We start from the raw sequence: 17,332 nt of genomic DNA on the forward strand, positions 1-17,332 counted from the left end.
ACGTGTGTTGCAATGCAGTCTAGCGGAAGTTCGAGAATGCGTGAGCCAAGAGCCCCCAAAGTTTCGGAAGTGCCCCTGGGAGCAAAGCGCACCCCTGAGCACCCAGGAGGTGCGGCTCCGGCCTCCCGCACGCTGTCGCTGCTGCCTCGGTGGCAGCGAACTTGACAACCAAACTTGAGTCAATTTTCAAAGAGCTTTCTGGAAGAACGTAATTAGATTAGAATGTTACATTTGTTAATTTTTCAGTTGCTCATTAAAACTGACATGTCATTTGATTTTGACAGAAACCTTTTTATCTTGACGCAGGGCTGTAGGCTTTTTTTCCCCTCCAATAAAGCTATATTTAGGAAGTTCTGAAATGTGACAGCGGCAGTCATGAAACTGAAACCACGCTCCCCATCTTTCATCTCTGAGAACCATGAAATGGATCGTCCTTCCCTGTAACGCGTAACAAGAAAAACAAATGAGGCTATGGTCTTTATGTAAACTTTTAAAAAGGTGAGTCCATCTTGGGAAGGAAATCCCCGAATCCGGCAGTGTTCAGGGCCCTGCTCCGTGGAGAAGGGCCCGGGACTCGGAGCACAGGATGCCTGCGCTGCAAAGGTCTTTGATTCCTTCCTGGTGATGTGACCCTCGCTAAGCCCCGGGTGACAGGTGTGACACAGATGCCAAGTGGGCTGCGCTCACTCCTGCAGAGAGAAGAAAAAGCAGCCTCTTGTTTCGGCTGTGTTGTGTTCAGTGGGAGCTTCTGCAAAGTTAGAACAGAAACACCTGGGTGGTCGGTGCCCATCAGACAAGGGGTGGTGGGCGGCGGGATGCACGGAGACCCTGGGGGTGGAGAGCCTGGGTCCAAGCCCCCTCCCCTGTGTCGGCCACATGAGCTGGGGCAAGGTGGTCTGTCCCTTCATCTGTGAAATGGGGGTAATGAGAGGATTAACTTTGTGGCAAAGCCGGGCATCTGACCACCACACACGTGTGCCCCGTCCACTGGAGCAGGTGCCCATGTGGGGACAGCCCTCTCTTCCAGGTGGCGCCCTCGCTGCTGCTGGACAGACACGTGTCTCTCTCGACTCCAGCAGTTGGATGGAGGGGACTCCAGGGACTCAGGGAAGCTGGGACAGAGGGAGGCTTGGTTTCTGAAGAGGGTGGGCGGGGACACCTGCAGTGCTCCGGGACGCCAGCAAGAAAGGGGCCGGCAGAGCCCCGGGGACCGGATTTCTTGGGTGTAGCCCCTCAACAAGGCGACAGTGGCTATTGCAGAGAGAGGGAGACTCGTGGTGCCAAGCACGCAGCAGACGCTTCATGAATCTTTGCTTTCCTCCCTCCTTCTGGGCTGTAAGCAAGTCATTGGCTCCTACACGTGGAGGGGGCTTAGCTGAGGTGGGTCTCGGATACAAATGACATAAGGAACATGTTTGCTGGGGTCACGGCCATCTCTGCACACACCTCCCAGAGAACCCCCCATAGCCTGCGGAGATGCCCGCAGGAAGTAACCAGTGCCACCCTTCCCAGGCGCGTGTGCCGGGCCCCAAGCGATGGGAACCATCCATGGAGGCACCGTGCACACCCCGGGGGGAGCGAAAGAAACAAACCCGCCAACCCTCTCACCCCCAGAGAGACTCCCACGGAGGCCCTTCCAAAACCAGAGCTGCAGCCAAAACCCTGTCCAAACCGCTGCTGTCCCGGCCTGGTCTCCCGTCACCAGAAGCTTCCAGCTGCGTTAAATTACACAGAGGATGAGCGAGCAAGTGGGCATTAGGACGAGCCAGGGAATTCGCCCCCTGAGAGGTCTGTCCAAGGTACCACTTGAGCTTAATCACCGCGGAGCTATCGTTCAAACACTGACCCGCCCTAAGTCATTTCTGACCCGAGGATAAAAAGCTGGCATTGGAACCAGCCTTGCAGTTTTAACGCCTGTCTCAATGGTCACATTAGAATAAAGGTTTTTTTTTTTTATTTAATGGTGGGGAAGGTGAGCAGAGGTAAAGAGAAGCCACGTTTGTGTGCGAGAGTCTGGTTGGTCTTCATTAAAGGCTAGATGGGAGAATCTGTGTGCCGTTTCAGCTCAAGAAGTCTGTCTGTAGTCTGTGCAAGACCTGAAGGTGGGGGATGTGGGCCTGTCACATTTTCATTTTGAAATAGTTTGACTCACAGAAGTTGCAAGCTCAGTGCAGAGAGTTCCCCACCAGGGTCCCCGATGCCACCTTACATGGGGGGTCTGCACTCAGGGCAGGGTGGGGACGCCGGCATGACACAGGAACTCGGGCGCAGACCTTGTTGGGGTTCAGCAGTCTGCATGGCCCTCGTGCCTTACATGGCGTGATTTAAAGTCACCCCTGCCCCCATAAGGCGCACACACCAGGAAGGAGGCTCACTCCCCGGGCCCCCGACAGCTCCTGGCCTGGGACCCACACTGCATCTTCACCAGAGGAAAGGTGGGTGGGGGAGGTTTGGCCGCATTCTCTGATACAAGAAGCAATTCTGAGACATTTTCTCAGCTGTTGCTCCTGTGACACAACCTGGTTTTTCTTCCTCAGATGCTGTGAACTCCTGAAAAATGAAGACCTGCCTTGACCTCGGCCTCCTCCTCGCTCTGGGGGCCCGGGCGGGTCCTTCCCCGGGGAAACAGAGGCAGGAGCTGATGAGACCCTCTGGCCGGAGGCTCTGATCCTAGGATGAGCCAGTCCCAGCTGACGCTGGGCCTGATCCCCAGACCAGCTTGCAGGACGAGCCCAGGGCTGCTTTCTTTGCAGGCCTGGGAGATGCTCTGCTGCACCAGGAGTGCTTCCTGAGCCATCCTCACGGGGCGGGGGAGGTCCTGCCCACCCCATCCCCACCCCAGACCCTGGGCAATGTCTAGGACATGTTGGTTGTCATAACTGGTGGGGGAGGGGGGTGCTACTGGCAACTAGCAGCTGGGGGCCAGGGCTGCTGCCGAACACCCCACAGTGCCCAGGACGGCCCCGCATCAGAGGACGGGCCAGCCCCAGTGTCGTCCGTGTCCAGGTCGAGAACCCCTGATTTAACGTCCTTGACCCTGTTATGCAAAGATTTCTTATCATCACAGGCTTTTATAAAAACACCCCATTATAAAACTTGTAGAAACATGTATTTTTGAGAATAAAAAATATTCTCAGAAATTGTTTTTGGTGGTGGGCCAGAGAGAAGAAAAAGAAAACAATGAACAAATACTTCATGATATTAAATTGGGATCCAATCCCTTTCCTGTTTTTTTTTGGACTAATCTGAAGCGGTGGGGGCGTGTAGATTCTGCTTCTGATTTTGTTTTTCCCTTCGAGTCACAGTTTTAAACAGGCATCCACAAGCCAGCTGTGATGCAGCTATGTTTCCCACCCCTCCTGCCCTCACAAACGGCCTGGATGTAATTAATGCATCAATGTTTTTCTTTGTTCCAGTTCAAGTTCAATTAGTTGGATCAAATGACATAATGGGTATGAAAAAAGCTTTGAGAAGACTTCAAAGCACTACAGACACAGAAAATGTCATCATGGAAACCATGGAAAACAACCTGCCCCCGTCACAACTACAGGCTGTTTGCCTGGGTTAGCGCTAACAGGCCCCGGTGTGCGCACCGCGTCAGGATTTACAAATTGCTTTCACGTGCGTTGTCCCCCCACAAGAAGGTGACGCGTGAGCCAGATGCGACACCAGATCTACAGCGCCAGCCCGTCTCGCGAGTCAAGCCGGAGGCAGCGCCCTCCTCCGCCAGGCGGTGGGCAGTGAGTGAGGCGTCCGCTCCCTTCCCGCGAGAGAACAAGCGGAGCGGTGGGTTCGTCCGGGCACATGGCCGCCGACAGCTCTCGTGTATCAAAAGGAGTTTCCTCCCAGCGGTAACTATTTTGATTTTACTCTCACAGAAATGCTAAACTTGGCACCACGATCCCATTCGGGAAATGGGCGCAGATCTTCCTGGTGTGAGAACACACTACTTACAGGTAATGAAAGCAGAGTTACCCGCCCGGACGACCGGGGAGGAGGGCAGTGTGTCCTCCCCTGAAGGACGGCAGAAACGGGCATGTCCATCCACCGCCCCCCGGCCACTCGACCCGAGGGAAAGCGGCCCTGGAGGTGCCCGGAGGCCCGCTGTCCGTTGCATGCTGCACGTGGCCAACTGGCCAAGGTGTTCATAAACGAGTTACGGCTCTAGATCTGGAGGCTGCTGGAGGGAGAAACGTAAGGCCGTGGAAGAGAACGGTGGGCAGGGGTGGCCTGGAGAGGGGCTCTGGTTAACCCTACAGTTCTCGGAGCACTCTGCAACCTAACTGGGGATTCATCTGTGGATATGACAGGCCGTGACCTTGGACAGAGCCCCTGATGATGTCTGAAATGTCCCGGCAAGCATGAGGACACTGGGCCTCACACACGTGGTTGGAGCGATGGCAGGAGGTGGGCGGGTGGGTGGACTGTGCCAGCTCGGGAAAGCTGGACTCACCCGTCTGCAAACGGGTGGGTCGAGGAAACATCAGGAGGGGAAGTTCAGACAGAAGCCAAACAGACTACCGGTTCTGAAGCGTCTTATTTCGAGGCACCAGCAGCTGATGGTGCTGGCCCGCCTGACAGCAGACACGCACGGTGAATGCAGTGCAGCCGCCCAGTCGGGCCTCCGAGTCAACAGTGCTGTGATCTTGTCCACTCTGCTTAGAGCAGAGTGCTGGAAAGGGCCCAGCCCATCTCAGCGGTAAGTTTCTGACTCATCAATTGGCCAGGATGACCTAAAGATGAAAAACTGAAGGGAAAGAGGAGGCACTGGAGCAGATAATAAGGCCACACAGGCACCTGGGTGGTCAATTAAAGTTTCCACGGCCGGTGGCGGCCGGCCACGCGTTGAGGGGAGGTTCCAGGCTCCGGCAGGAGCTGTTCGGCCGTGAGCCCCCCCGGGGCTGCAGCTTGCCTGACCGAAGGGGGAAAATGAATCAATTAATAAAAATAAATTACCTTTTACCAAGTTAAATAAAAGCTAACATAAATGAAGCACCGTGTGTGTGGCAGATTTACGCTCGCTATAACCATTCCATTCCAGAATGGAAACGTTTCAATGTGATATTAAAAAAGATCAAATTAAACTGTAATGAATGCGACACTCAGTGCCAGAGACGGCACCGCTCTCCTGCGTTTTCAGGGTTCCCAGCTTCAGCCGCATCAACCTTCCGGCTGCAGTGGGGGGGGGTCTTGGGGGGTCTGATTTTCTTCTCATTGCTTTTCAGAGAGAAGAAAACTGCTGTGCCCCGGGGACGTGAGCTGGCTGGGGGAGGGGCGTGGCTGAAGGTGCCCTGAGAGAGGCCACAGGCCGGAGCGTGGGGCCCACGGGGCCCCACACCGGCTCTGCTGCTTGAGAGCGTCGCTGTGGTCCATGGCAGCGTACGTCCTGCTTCCCGCGCTTGGCTTCCTCCGTGTGCAGCAGGGACATGCGGGTGCGCGGCCTGTGGGCTGCGGGCACGGAGAGGATGCCCAGGAGGCTCTGAGGACGCGCGGCCCCTGTGGGTGCTGTTGCAGGGGCAACGGAGGGGTGAACTTCGGGAGGAAGTGGCCGCCGCACCCTCCATCCTGGGCCCTGGGCACCAGCCACTCACTGAGACCCCCCACCCTGCACCCTGTGGCAGCACAGGCAGTGACAACGTCCTGGGGCAGGAAGAGGCCGGGGGGGGGGCAGCCCCGGGAGGACAGTGCTCCGGGCTTGGCAGAATCGGCCCTGCAGCGGTGGGAGTCTGGACGTGGAAGGAAGCCCACCGCGTGGGGCCCCGTCCTTCGCGATGTCAAGGGCTGCCTTGTGAGTGGACGGCGGGGCTCCCTCCTGGGCTTCGCCATGGGGGTCACAGATGCTTTCATAATGGAAAAAGAGAACTTGACTGGTGTCCAGATCCTACTTTGAAAAAATGATCCGATTTTGATGGACAGAATTCATAATTTGCCAAAACACACTAACAAACAAACAAAAAACCCAGCCTTGATCACAAAGCCGACACTGTCCTGTGAACGCTGACTTCTCTCTCAAACGTAAACCCGGTGAGTTTACACGAGGGGCGAGGACAGACCAAGCTGCGGTCTGCAGGCTCCGAGTCACCAGCAGCCTGTCTTCGAGGGACACCTGCCCAGGCCGCCAGGGACCAGCAGGGAAGGAGGGAGTGTGTCTTGAGAACGCGGCTCTAGCCTGATCCGCTGGTCCCTGGAAGCCAACTCTGGCGCATTTTTAAGTGGCTGCTTATGGAATGATTTTTTCCCCCACCCACTTCATCTCTCTCTGATGACCTACTTTCGGTCTTTCATAAGCCAGCACTTGGAGAACTGGGTCATGATGGAGGGCGGCTTCAGTGATGGGTGTTTTCGTAGACTCAGCCATTTATCCTCTGTTATTCTGGGCCTGAGACAAGATGATGCTTATTGTTCAGACTGCAAACAGGAGAACATGGCCAACTTAAATGGTCACAGCTCGTGTCCCCTATGTTTAGGATTCTTCTGTAAAAACTCCAGGGGTCTTCAGAGCAGCTTGCACCCTCACGCACGTGTGCACATCCTGGGTACCACCGTGGGGACTCCGGAGCGGCCACCGGTTAGATTGGAGAGAGCATTCAACACGTGCAGGCTGGACCACTGGGCGGCCCGCTGCCTGGCCAGCGGACAGGAGCCTGGCTGAGTGACCACCTCCCAGTAAGTGCGATGGGCTTGATGACAAAGTCTGCCGTCACCGCAGATGAAGGGTGTGCTTTGCGAAATGTCAGCGTCCCAGGAGGCAGGCTTCACGCTTCTCAAGAGCCGACAGCAAGCCGTTTCTCTGCAGGCGTCCCATCGGGAGCACAGGGATTTTCCAGATTCTTTCTCTGCAGAACAGCCGTGAGGAAAAGGAGCCTCACAACTCAGTGTCTTGGCGCCTCCAGGGCAGGGAGTCGGCGCGGCGCGTCCAGGGTGACGGTCTGGGCAGGGCGGTCAGCGCCGGTCCTCATGAGGAAGCTCGGAGCTCCCTTTAACGTCTGCCAGATACTCCCTGTGCGTTAAACCCGCTCTCTCCGCCTTTCTTTCCCCATCTACACAAGGCTCACAGCGCCACGTGATGCAGAACCCATTTTACAATCCACGAACAGACTTGTAAAGAGCAGTGAATTGTCTCGCACGAGTGTCTGAAGGGAGCCTGCGCTGGCCAAAGCGAAGAGGTGTCTTCTAGACGCCTTCTCTTGGTGGCTGCGGAGGGGCCCGTTTCTGGGCCTACAGCCTCGTCTAAGCGGATGTGATTCAGTGCAAGGGCTTTTTAAACAAGTTCTCCTTTTCGGGAAACACGCAGGAGAGCCACACTGCGAGCCGGGAATTAGAGGGGTCTTGCAAAGGCGGAAGAAAGCACAGGGTGTCTTCCAGGCCAGGGGTCCCCAGAGGGGTCTTCCAGGCTCTGCCTCGGCAAACCGAGTGGGGCTGGGCTCCGACGCCTGCCCCACCCTGCCCCCCGGCAGTGTGAGGCACCCGCCCAGCACAGGTGGGTGGTGCTCCCCAATAGCTGACACTTCCTCCTCGACTGATAACCTGTCCCGCCTGACTGGTGTCTTCAGCCCCACGCACCTACGACCCGCCTCCCCTAACATAATTTAGGACACACGTTCCTACCACGTTTACCACTCATGTAACCCCCGACCCAGTCCCGCTGTGGGTGTCCAACCACGAAGCTACGATCGGGAGTAAGGTGGGGCGGCCGGCCACCTCCTGGAACCCGCAGGCGGCTCCTCCAGCAGCTGGCCGCGGCGGGTTTTAGACAGGGTGCATTCCTCTTTCTTAGAGGGAGTCGGCAGCCCACCTGGCAGATCAGATGTAGATAACAGACGTGCCAACCACCCCTTGGAAGTGAAAGGGAGAAGCCAGGTCAGCCTCAGTTTCCACGTGAACTTCTGCCCTGAGCTCCCCCAGGGTTCAGCCTTGTGCCTTAAGTCACAGTCCTCAAGGACAAGTCAAAACTCACAGAACGCGAAGCCGCGGCCCGTCCAGAGCCACACGGCACACACCAAGTTCGCATTTCCTGGAGCTGTCCTTTCCTAGGCATCACTCAGCGGGAGCCCCCAGAGCACCGTCACCAGCGAATTTCACATCACCGAATTTCTGGGTTGAAGATCTTTCTGATTAGATTTTCAAACAACTTTAAATGAATAACACTCCACTGAAAAACACAGGCAAACCTCACAGGCTTCCAGTGCGAGAATTTCAGATGCTGACCATGGATGCAGTTGATCCCTACGACGGTTTCCGAGTGACGTTAACCCAGCCATTAGCCGAGGTTACAATGGATTTTAGTGAGGAACTTCACCGTATGGAAACCCCCCTGCCCCTTTTTTCTTACCCCTGAAAAGTGGTGCTCTGCTACTTAGCATCCTGACAGCAGCTGCGAGCAGAAAGCCCCTGGGGCTCCTGGGGCGGGCTGTGCCGGCTTCCCTCAGACCCGAGTGGTGCTGGGTTCCCCTCACTGGGCGGGCTGCTGCCGCCCCGGCCGGCGCTGTCCAGTGCAGCCCTGCAGCGTCTGAATCTCAGCCTCTCCCGGTCCGCGTCGCCTCCCCCAGCATGACGTTGAGACACGGACGCAGTCATCCCTGTGTCACTGGGAAGGAATGATCTGGTCGAGTCGATCACGGGTCAATCAGGGACGGCATTTGTTCGTGTACTGATTGACCCGTGATCGATCGACCAGATCATTTTCAGTGACACAGGGATGATGCGTCCGTTTCAACGTCATTGTGGGGGGAGGACGACACGGACCGTGTGCCTGGTGTGGTCTCACCCTGTGCAGGGCTGCGCACAGAAAAGCAGAACACGCCAAAACACTGACAGTGATGTGTTCCCCCAGGGTGAATAGTGGGCGTTCTAAATTGTCTTGTTTGTATGTTTTAGAACAGGCTTTTTATTTTAGAATAGCTTCAATTTACAGGAAAGGTGAAAGAGAGCTGGCGCGTCGCCGGCACCCACTCCCCCCTGCGGGTAAGAGCTCACCTCCCCAGGTGCAGTCGTTGTAATTAACCAACCAGCAGTGACACGTGGTTGTTAACCAAAGTCCGCACTTTACTCGGACCTGCTTAGTTTTTTCCCACTGTCCTTTTTGCCCAGGGTCCCGCACGACAGTTAGTTGTCGAGCTCCTCAGCCTCCGTTTGGCTGTGACCGTTTCTCAGACTTTCCTTGTTTTTGGTGACTTTGATAATTTGAGATTACGGGTCAGATTTTTCCTTCCACTGTCCTTATTTTTTGTTTTTACTCTCTAGATTCTGTTGTAAGGCCAGGTTCAACCATCAGAAATACAGATGAGCAGACAGTAACGACTGCAGATAAAACAGATAAACAACAAGGCCCTACTGTACGGCACAAGGAACCATGTTCAGTACCTTGTAGTGGCCTGTAATGACGAAGAACGTGAACAGGAGCGTACGTGTGTGAATCACTGAATCACTAGGCTGTACACCAGAAGTTAACACAACACTGCACATCGACTACACTTCAATTAAAAAACAGAAGAAAGAAATATAGATGGAGCCCAGTCCTGACTAGGAATTTTCCGGTGAAAATGTCTGGGGATGGACAAACCTAGGTCACGGGGATCCAGTTTACAGAAAACCTTGACGTCAGTTTCTAGCATGGAGTAAACGAAATACCACAAGTCGTTAGTGATGTGAAGACCCACACTTCTCCTCAGCGCTGACTACAACCCGCTGAATAATTCCAACAATGACACCCGAGGCGCCACCTAAACCAGTTTCACGTGATACAGGCGGCCAGCTTCCCCACAGCCCGACCTCCCTGCCAGGTGCTCGTGGACGCACGGCCTGCTGCGGCCTGGGGGCGGGAGGGGCGGTCTCCCGAGGGTGCAGGTGCCCCTGCGTGATCCGGACCTCAGTCCTTCCGGAAGAACACCCAGTGGTGGGACTGCTGGTCAGAGGCTGGTTCTGTTCTTAACTTCTGGGGGCACCTCCACACTGTCCTCCACAGTGGCTGCACCATTTGCTTTCCCACCAACAGTGTGTAAACGTTCCAGTTTCTCCACATCTCTGTCAACACTTGCCCTTTTTTGTGACGACAGCAGCCATCCTGGCGGCTGTGAGGTGACGTTGTGGTTTTGACCTGCGAGTCCCTGAAATCACTGACACTGAACGTTTCTGCCTGTTTATCAGCTGCATGTGCTCTCTGGAGACGTGTCTGTTCGGGTCCTTAAGCCATTTTAAAATCAGGTTATTAGCTGTTCCCTTGTTGTTGTTGTTTGTTTGGTTGCCGTTTCTTCGTGGAAGTTACATGTATATTTTGGGTGTTAACCCCTTACCAGATGCGTGGGTTGCAAATATCACCAGTCAGGTGTTCTGCAGGACGCACCCTTTCTTTTCAAGCACACCATCACTGGCTCTTCCTAGAGTGGAAGCTTGTCTGAAACTCAGTGAACCTCAACTTTCCTGCCTGCTTTTCTTCAAACTTCCTTCTGAAAAAGCCAACTTCTCAAAGGAGCGGCCAGGCCAAGGGCCACCGGCCGCCTTCGTGGCCTCCACGCCCACTGAAACCCCTTCATCACCATTTGGATTCCTGGCTTCAAACGACGACTAAAAATAAACCAAATCTACTTACAAAATAGATGTTGAGTGAGCTAATTTAACAGCACATTATCTGAAGACGGTTATTATAATCAAGATGGCTCTGCGTTGTTCAACAATCTCCTAATTAGATGTGGTACCAAAAGCTATTCTGGCTTTCAGAAAAATTACCATTGGGGAAAATGTATGTGTTTATAAATGTCTGTGTATGTGTGTGTATGTATATTTATTTTTGGCTGTTGCATCTGACTCAAGAAACTACATTCTACTGGAAAACTCAGACAGCACATTGCAGACTCACTTAGGAAAACAAAAAAACCCCGAACCCTCAAATGGGGCATATTTCACTAAAGTCGAATCCTGGGGAAGCCGGGTGGTCACAGACCACTGAGTCGAAAGGTCTTTGTTCTTCCGGTGGTCTGGGGCGTGCACAGCCTCACGTCTGAGTGGTGGGGCTCGGAAGTTTCCCATGTATTCTGGAAACTTCTGACCACGACATAGACCGTGGTTCCTTTCTAAGACATTTAAATCCTAACCAGCACCGTGACCTGCCACCCCATGTCCCACTCAAAGCTGGAAGAGCAGGCCGTCATCAATGTGTCTCACTTTGGGACCCCCAGAGAGCCTTTATTTTTTTTAATTGGAGTGTAGACAATTTAGAATGTTTTATCAATTTCTGGTGTACAGCACCATGTCCCAGTCATACACTCCTTTTCAGATTCTTTTCCATTATAGGTTACTACGAGATATTGAATAGAGTTCCCTGTGCTCTACAGTAAGGACTTTTTGTTTACCTATTTTATATATACCAGTCAGTACCTGCAAACCTTGAACTCCCAATTTATCCCTTCCCACCCGCTTACCCCCCAGGTAACCGTAAGTTTGTTTTCTATGTCTGTGAGTCTGTTTCTATTTTGTAGATAAGTTCATTTGTGCCTTTCTTTTTTAAGATTCCACATATGAATGATATCATATGGTATTTTCTTTCTCTTTCTGGCCGACTTCACTTAGTATGATGATCTCCATCCAGGTCCATCCATGTTGCTGCAAATAGCATTATTTTATTCTTTTTTATGGCTGAGTAGTATTCCTCTGTGTGTGTGTGTGTGTGTGTGTGTGTGTGTGTGTGTGTGTGTGTGTGTACACATACCACATCTTCTTCATCCAGCCATCTGTCGATGGACATTTAGGTTGTTTCATGTCTTGGCTGTTGTAAATAGTGCTGCTGTGAACATTGGGGTGCAGGTGTCTTTTCAAATTAGAGTTCCCTCCAGATATATGCCCAGGAGTGGGACTGCTGGATCACATGGTAAGTCTATTTTCAGTCTTCTGAGGGGCCTCCTTGCTGCTTTCCGCAGCCACGGTGCACGCCCACCAGCGGTGGAGGAGGGCCCCTCCCTGAGAGCCATTCTTGAATTGCTGTTCTCACCCCATCTGGGTCCAACTGAACTGGAGGTCACAGAGCCTTTTTCTTTCCCCAAATCTTGCAGGCTGGTGCATATTTATATCACCCAGGGAAAAAGTCTTTGCACCTAGTAGGTGCCATATAAATAATCACTGAACTAATTCTTTGGCACACTTCGGCCTACCTCACGGAGTTATTAGTAAAATGGGGGGTTTATCCTAAATGGGAGAAGGAAAAACAACGCGGATATGACTTAACGCGGCAGCAGTTTTCCCCCCTCACATTTCTTTTACCAAATAAGCCCCAGAAAGTCAGCCACAAATGAGCACAAGATCACCAGGGTAACAAATGTGAACTGAAGAACCGCCACATGCAACCAAGCTGTTTCAACATTTATGTTGCATCCGTAATAGTCCAAGCTGAAGGCTGAGCTATTACTGTAATTGGATTTTAATAAGGACAGAGGGTTGCCTGGAGTTCTGGTTCCAGCTCCCACGACATTTGAAAATAAGATGCCGGAGCCTCTTCACTCTCCACCAAATGCCAAGTTTCCCAACTCGTAATTTTGGGGAAGACTCGTTTTCAATCATAACGTGTCGTACTCTGATTACTCCCCCTATAAACCATGTAAATATTTAACACTAATAATAAAGTCCCTTTATTTTTGCTCTTGTTCGCATCCAGAATTCTTACAGGGGAGCAAGTGCCTATCAAATCCGAAGCGGCATGAGGTTCGTTTGTGAAGCTGTGATGGCGTGTGTCCAATTCAAACTCCGCGTCTGGACGCCACCCCTGGTTCTAATGAACCCACCGGCTTCCACGCATCCGAGTCTCTCTGTCAACGTAGCAGCAGAGTCTTCCCACGTGTACGAGCGGGGAAGATTTAACAAAGGATGAAGACCACAGGTGGGAACTCCGCGTGGACCTCCCTCCGTGAGGAGGAAGCGGTGAGCGTGTCCACCCCCGTGGCAGGGGGCGCGGGGACGGGCTTCCACAGCGGAGCCCTCGCTTCTTGGGAGTGAAGACGCTCTCACCCGCTCGCTCCTTCCGGCTTCCTTTTCCCACCAGCGCTGACCTAGGGCCCATCCTGTGCCGGGCCTGATGCCAAGCGGGGGCGACGCATAAAGGGACAAAACCACCCCGCCCGCGCCCCCTGGCCCCCAGCACGACTGACCAGACGCTGAGAGCAGACTCACATTCCGAGGTTCCCCGGGCCCCCGTGAACAAGTCAGGGGCCACCTGCACGGCCCAGAGACGGGTCTAGGACTCCTTCACCCCCAAGAAGCCAAGACAAAAAAGAGGGTCCCAGCAGACCCTCCCCCTCCCCGGACTTCACATCCCACTTCTGGTGGTTGGAGTCCAAAGCGTGGTCCCCTGGGGGGACAGTGCACTCCTGGCAGGAATCAGGGGGCTGGGACTTCACTCTGAACCGCCCTTAGACGGCCAGTCACAGAAAGTCACGGGGGTGGCGGCCCCGCCCTCCACTCAGCAATTTTGTTTGCCAAGACTTTGTGGTAAACTCCAGAACGCCCCACACCCCGTCCCGTCTGTGCCGCACACCTCACAGCCCAGACCCTCCCTCCGAGATGTGAATGAAGCAGCTGTGGATTTAAAGTAATTTCCACGAGGAAAACAGCCTCCAACCCCACATCTTAAGCAAACTGTTAAAACACGAAACAAAGGATGCTGAGCCACGCCGTGAAGGAGAAGCCCCTCCCCACGCGCGAAGGGCGCTCCAGACCTGCTTCTGTTGTGTCGTCTGAAGCCCCATCCAGTCAGACGCTGCTCCTGCATCAGGCCCTCGGGTGGCACCGGGAAAGTGACGGGAGCGCCGTGTGGACGGACGCGGACCGTGTTGCCTGACTCACGCTGCGCCCAGGTCAAGGGCGGCGTCTCCACCCATAGCCGCCAGGAAAGAGTCAGGGGACCCGTGCTTCTGGTACCCATTTAGGTCATCGGGCAGACTCACACGTGGCAAAGGCACGAGGGCTGCGACGGCCGGGTTGTGCCGGAGGCCAGGTATTAAATGGACGGGCAGGAGGCTGGCACTCCACGTCCCCTGGAAAGTGGTTGGATCTCCCATCGTGCAGGTTTCCTACCAGCCCTACTCCTGTTTGGGTGAAAAAACGCAGCAAAGTGATGCAGCTGTGGCCGTGCAGCCGGGACAGATGGGCTCTGTCCCTCATGTGCTGTGTGATCTTGGGCGGCCACCTAACCTCTCTGGGCCTCGCTTCCCATCTGCAGAGTGAAGGTAAGAACCACAGGCACCTCATGGAGCCAAGAACAAAATGAGCTGATGAACAGGGTTTGCACCTCGTCCTTAAATCAGTGTTTGTGCAGCGTTAATACTCATGCTTTTCAACGTGTCTGGCATCGGTTACCCTGGGGTGTCTCTCCGTTGGCCCTCCTGACATCTGGGGCAGGACGGGTCTCTGCTGAGGGTCCGTCCTGTGCACTGTGGGATGGGCAGCAGCCTCCCGGACCTGTACCTTCTAGACGCGGCAGCATGCCGCCCCGAGCAGTGACAACCCAGAACGCCTCCAGACACTGCCGGGGACCCCAGGGGCCACCACCCATGGAGAACTGCTGAGTTAGAGCAAGAGAGAGCCCAGATGTCACCACAGGTGACCCAGGGGAAGAAACCCTCTTAAGACAAGGTTTAAGGACCGAATCTGAGCATCACTCCACAGCAAATGTGTCTCTGGAGACAGTGGGGAAGCACAAGGTCTGAAATCAGATGTCGAAAGGGACTCAAAAGAATTTCAGACCAAGCCAGTATCTGCTCAGACGAAGACACAAGTACCTTGGACAGAATCACAGAGTCTGGCCCCAGTGGGTGTCCGGCCACAGAGTTCCCTACCATATGGGCTCTGTTCTTCAGGGCCACCTGCAGGACACTCCCTGCGGCACTGAGGTCCTGGGACAAGAGGCCCTTTGAGGTATCTGTGAGTAATGAGGTCTCCATTCCAAGGACAGCAGTGTCTGATCCAAGGTTGGGATCCAAGAAAGGTCCCCACAGCCCAGGGCTGCAGATGCAGCGAGTCAGAAGGGGAATGTGGCCACCCCAGGCTCCAGCAGACAGCATGGGGGGGGGACTTTCCACAAAAACCTGACCACACACAGCGCCCTTCCTCTCCTTCCAGGTGACGGGAAGATCGTGTTTGCAAACAGTGCGACCGACAAGGGGTTAATTTCCAATGTATACAAATGGCACATCCAAGTCAATAACAACAACAAAAAAAACCCAAACAACCCAGTCAAAAACGAGCAAAAGACCTGAACAGACGTTTCTCCAAAGAAGACATACAATGGCCAACAGGCACATGAAAAGAGGTTCAATGCTGCTGATTATTAGGGAAATGTGAGTCAAAACTGCCACATGGTGTTGGCACCTCACACTGGTCAGAAGGGCCATCATCAAAAAGTCCACAGATGACAAATGCAGGAGAGGCTGTGGAGAAAAGGGAGCCCTCCTACCCTGCTGGTGGGGATGCAAATTGGTGCAGCCACTGTAGAAAACAGTATGGGTGTTCCTTAAAAAAAAAAATAGACTTACCATATGATCCAGCAATCCCATTCCTGGGCATGTGTGCAGAAAAGACGAAAACTCTAATTCAAAAAGAGTCATGCACCCCAGTGTTCACAGCAGCACAATTTACAACTGCCTCGACATGGAGGCAACCTGAGTGTCCAACAACAGATGGCTGGATAAAGAAGATGCAGTGTACATACACACGACGGAATATTACTCAGCCATAAAAAGAATGAAATACTGCTATTTGCAGCAACATGGATGGACCTGGAGAATATTATGCTTAGTCAAATAAGTCAGACAGAGAGAGACAAACACCAAATGATATCACTTATATGTGGAATCTAAAAAATTATACAAATGAATTTATTCACAAAACAGAAACAGACTCACAGAAAAGACACAGTTACCAAAGGGGAAAGGGTAGGGGGAGGGACAAATTGGGGAACTGGAATTAACAGACACACACCACTGTATGTAAAACAGATTAACAACCAAGACTCACTGTGTAGCACAGGGAACTACGTTCAACACCTTACAGTGGATGCAGGGGTTATCTTACGCATGGATACCTACAGTGCAGAAGAATCTGAAAACAAAAGTGCAAACTAACCGCGTTGCTGTGTGCCTGAAACTAATGCAATGTTGTAAACCAAATATATTTCAATAAAAAAAGAAAAAAAGCGTGTGTCCACTTTATGCACAGACTTATGGGGCATATTAATTAACACTGAGCAAAAGATAAACAAGAATTAGCCAGTTCGTTCAAACACAGCTCCTTCCGCTGTCTATCCAATTACCCTGAGGTCAAATGCTGTGTCTGAATTTGAGTTGAAGTCTGACCTATGTCCTTATGACATATGACCTCTGCCCTCCTGCAGACCCAGAGAGATTCCGGGTGAGGGGTCGACCCTGCGATGACCTCTGGAACGTCCAGGACACACTTGCCGCCCAACATGCACACTCCAACCAGTGAGCTCACCCAAGAAAACACGAGCTGCGTTTTCAAAAGAGATTTTACATTCACTTTTAGAAACACCATTGTCTTATGAACTCTTTCTGTGTCTCCTTGTCTTTTTTGTGAAGAAAGTCCTTCACATTTGCAATGAATTCTGCACCACGGAGCGCCTGATCTCAGGTGCCACCCACGGCCCCACGCTCCCCGCACGCACTCAGAGCTCTGGACCGACACCTTCTCCTTGGTCTGGAAGGAGCAGCTTCTCTCCCCTCAAAGGGCCTGATCTTGGATCTCCTGTTCCTTGCAGCCAACTACCCACTCACAGCCAAAGCCCAGGACGTGTGCTGTCCAGCCTCACGCGGGATGGCACCGTCTCAAGGTGCCTCTGTCAGTTCCCGGGGAGGGAGCTGCCCACAGAGTCTGTGATCATGTTTCTCCAGGGTCTGACCAAGCCATGAGAAGAATGTTCACCTGAGCCACTGGCCTGCAGAAATGCTTCCAACGAGCTGTATTTTAATGTTAGCCCCGCTGATTTGTTAAATATAACGGCCGAACAAGTAGCAACCACACAGAACCCTCCACCGTGTTTCGTCCAGAAACGTTCAGAACGTTGTCTCACACCCCACTGAGGGTCTCCAGCACGGGACACCCACCCACCCACCGCGGGGTAGTTCTTTTAGACTTTAGTTCTGGTGAGAGGATTTTTTGCCGGGGGAGGGAAAAAAAAGGACAGAAAGCATGTTGCTCCTTCATAGTGTCTGCAACTATTCGAATGGCTTGTATTTTCCTCCACCCTTTGGACACCAGGAAGCTCACCGCCAGGCGTGAGGCTCCCCTGCGTGCCTGCGCCGCGCGTGGGGCTGGGGGCCCAGGCTACAACCCC

The 17,332-nt window shown here is 53.3% G+C and overlaps 1 protein-coding gene across 4 annotated transcripts in view; it reads right to left on the reverse strand.

Moving 5' to 3' along the window:
- CDH4 (cadherin 4) overlaps positions 1 to 17,332 on the reverse strand; it is a 467,814-nt gene that overhangs the window by 271,628 nt on the left and 178,854 nt on the right. The window lies entirely within an intron of this gene.

This window comes from Camelus dromedarius, chromosome 18 (genome assembly GCF_036321535.1).
Source record: "Camelus dromedarius isolate mCamDro1 chromosome 18, mCamDro1.pat, whole genome shotgun sequence".
NCBI classification, from domain to species: Eukaryota; Metazoa; Chordata; class Mammalia; order Artiodactyla; family Camelidae; genus Camelus; species Camelus dromedarius.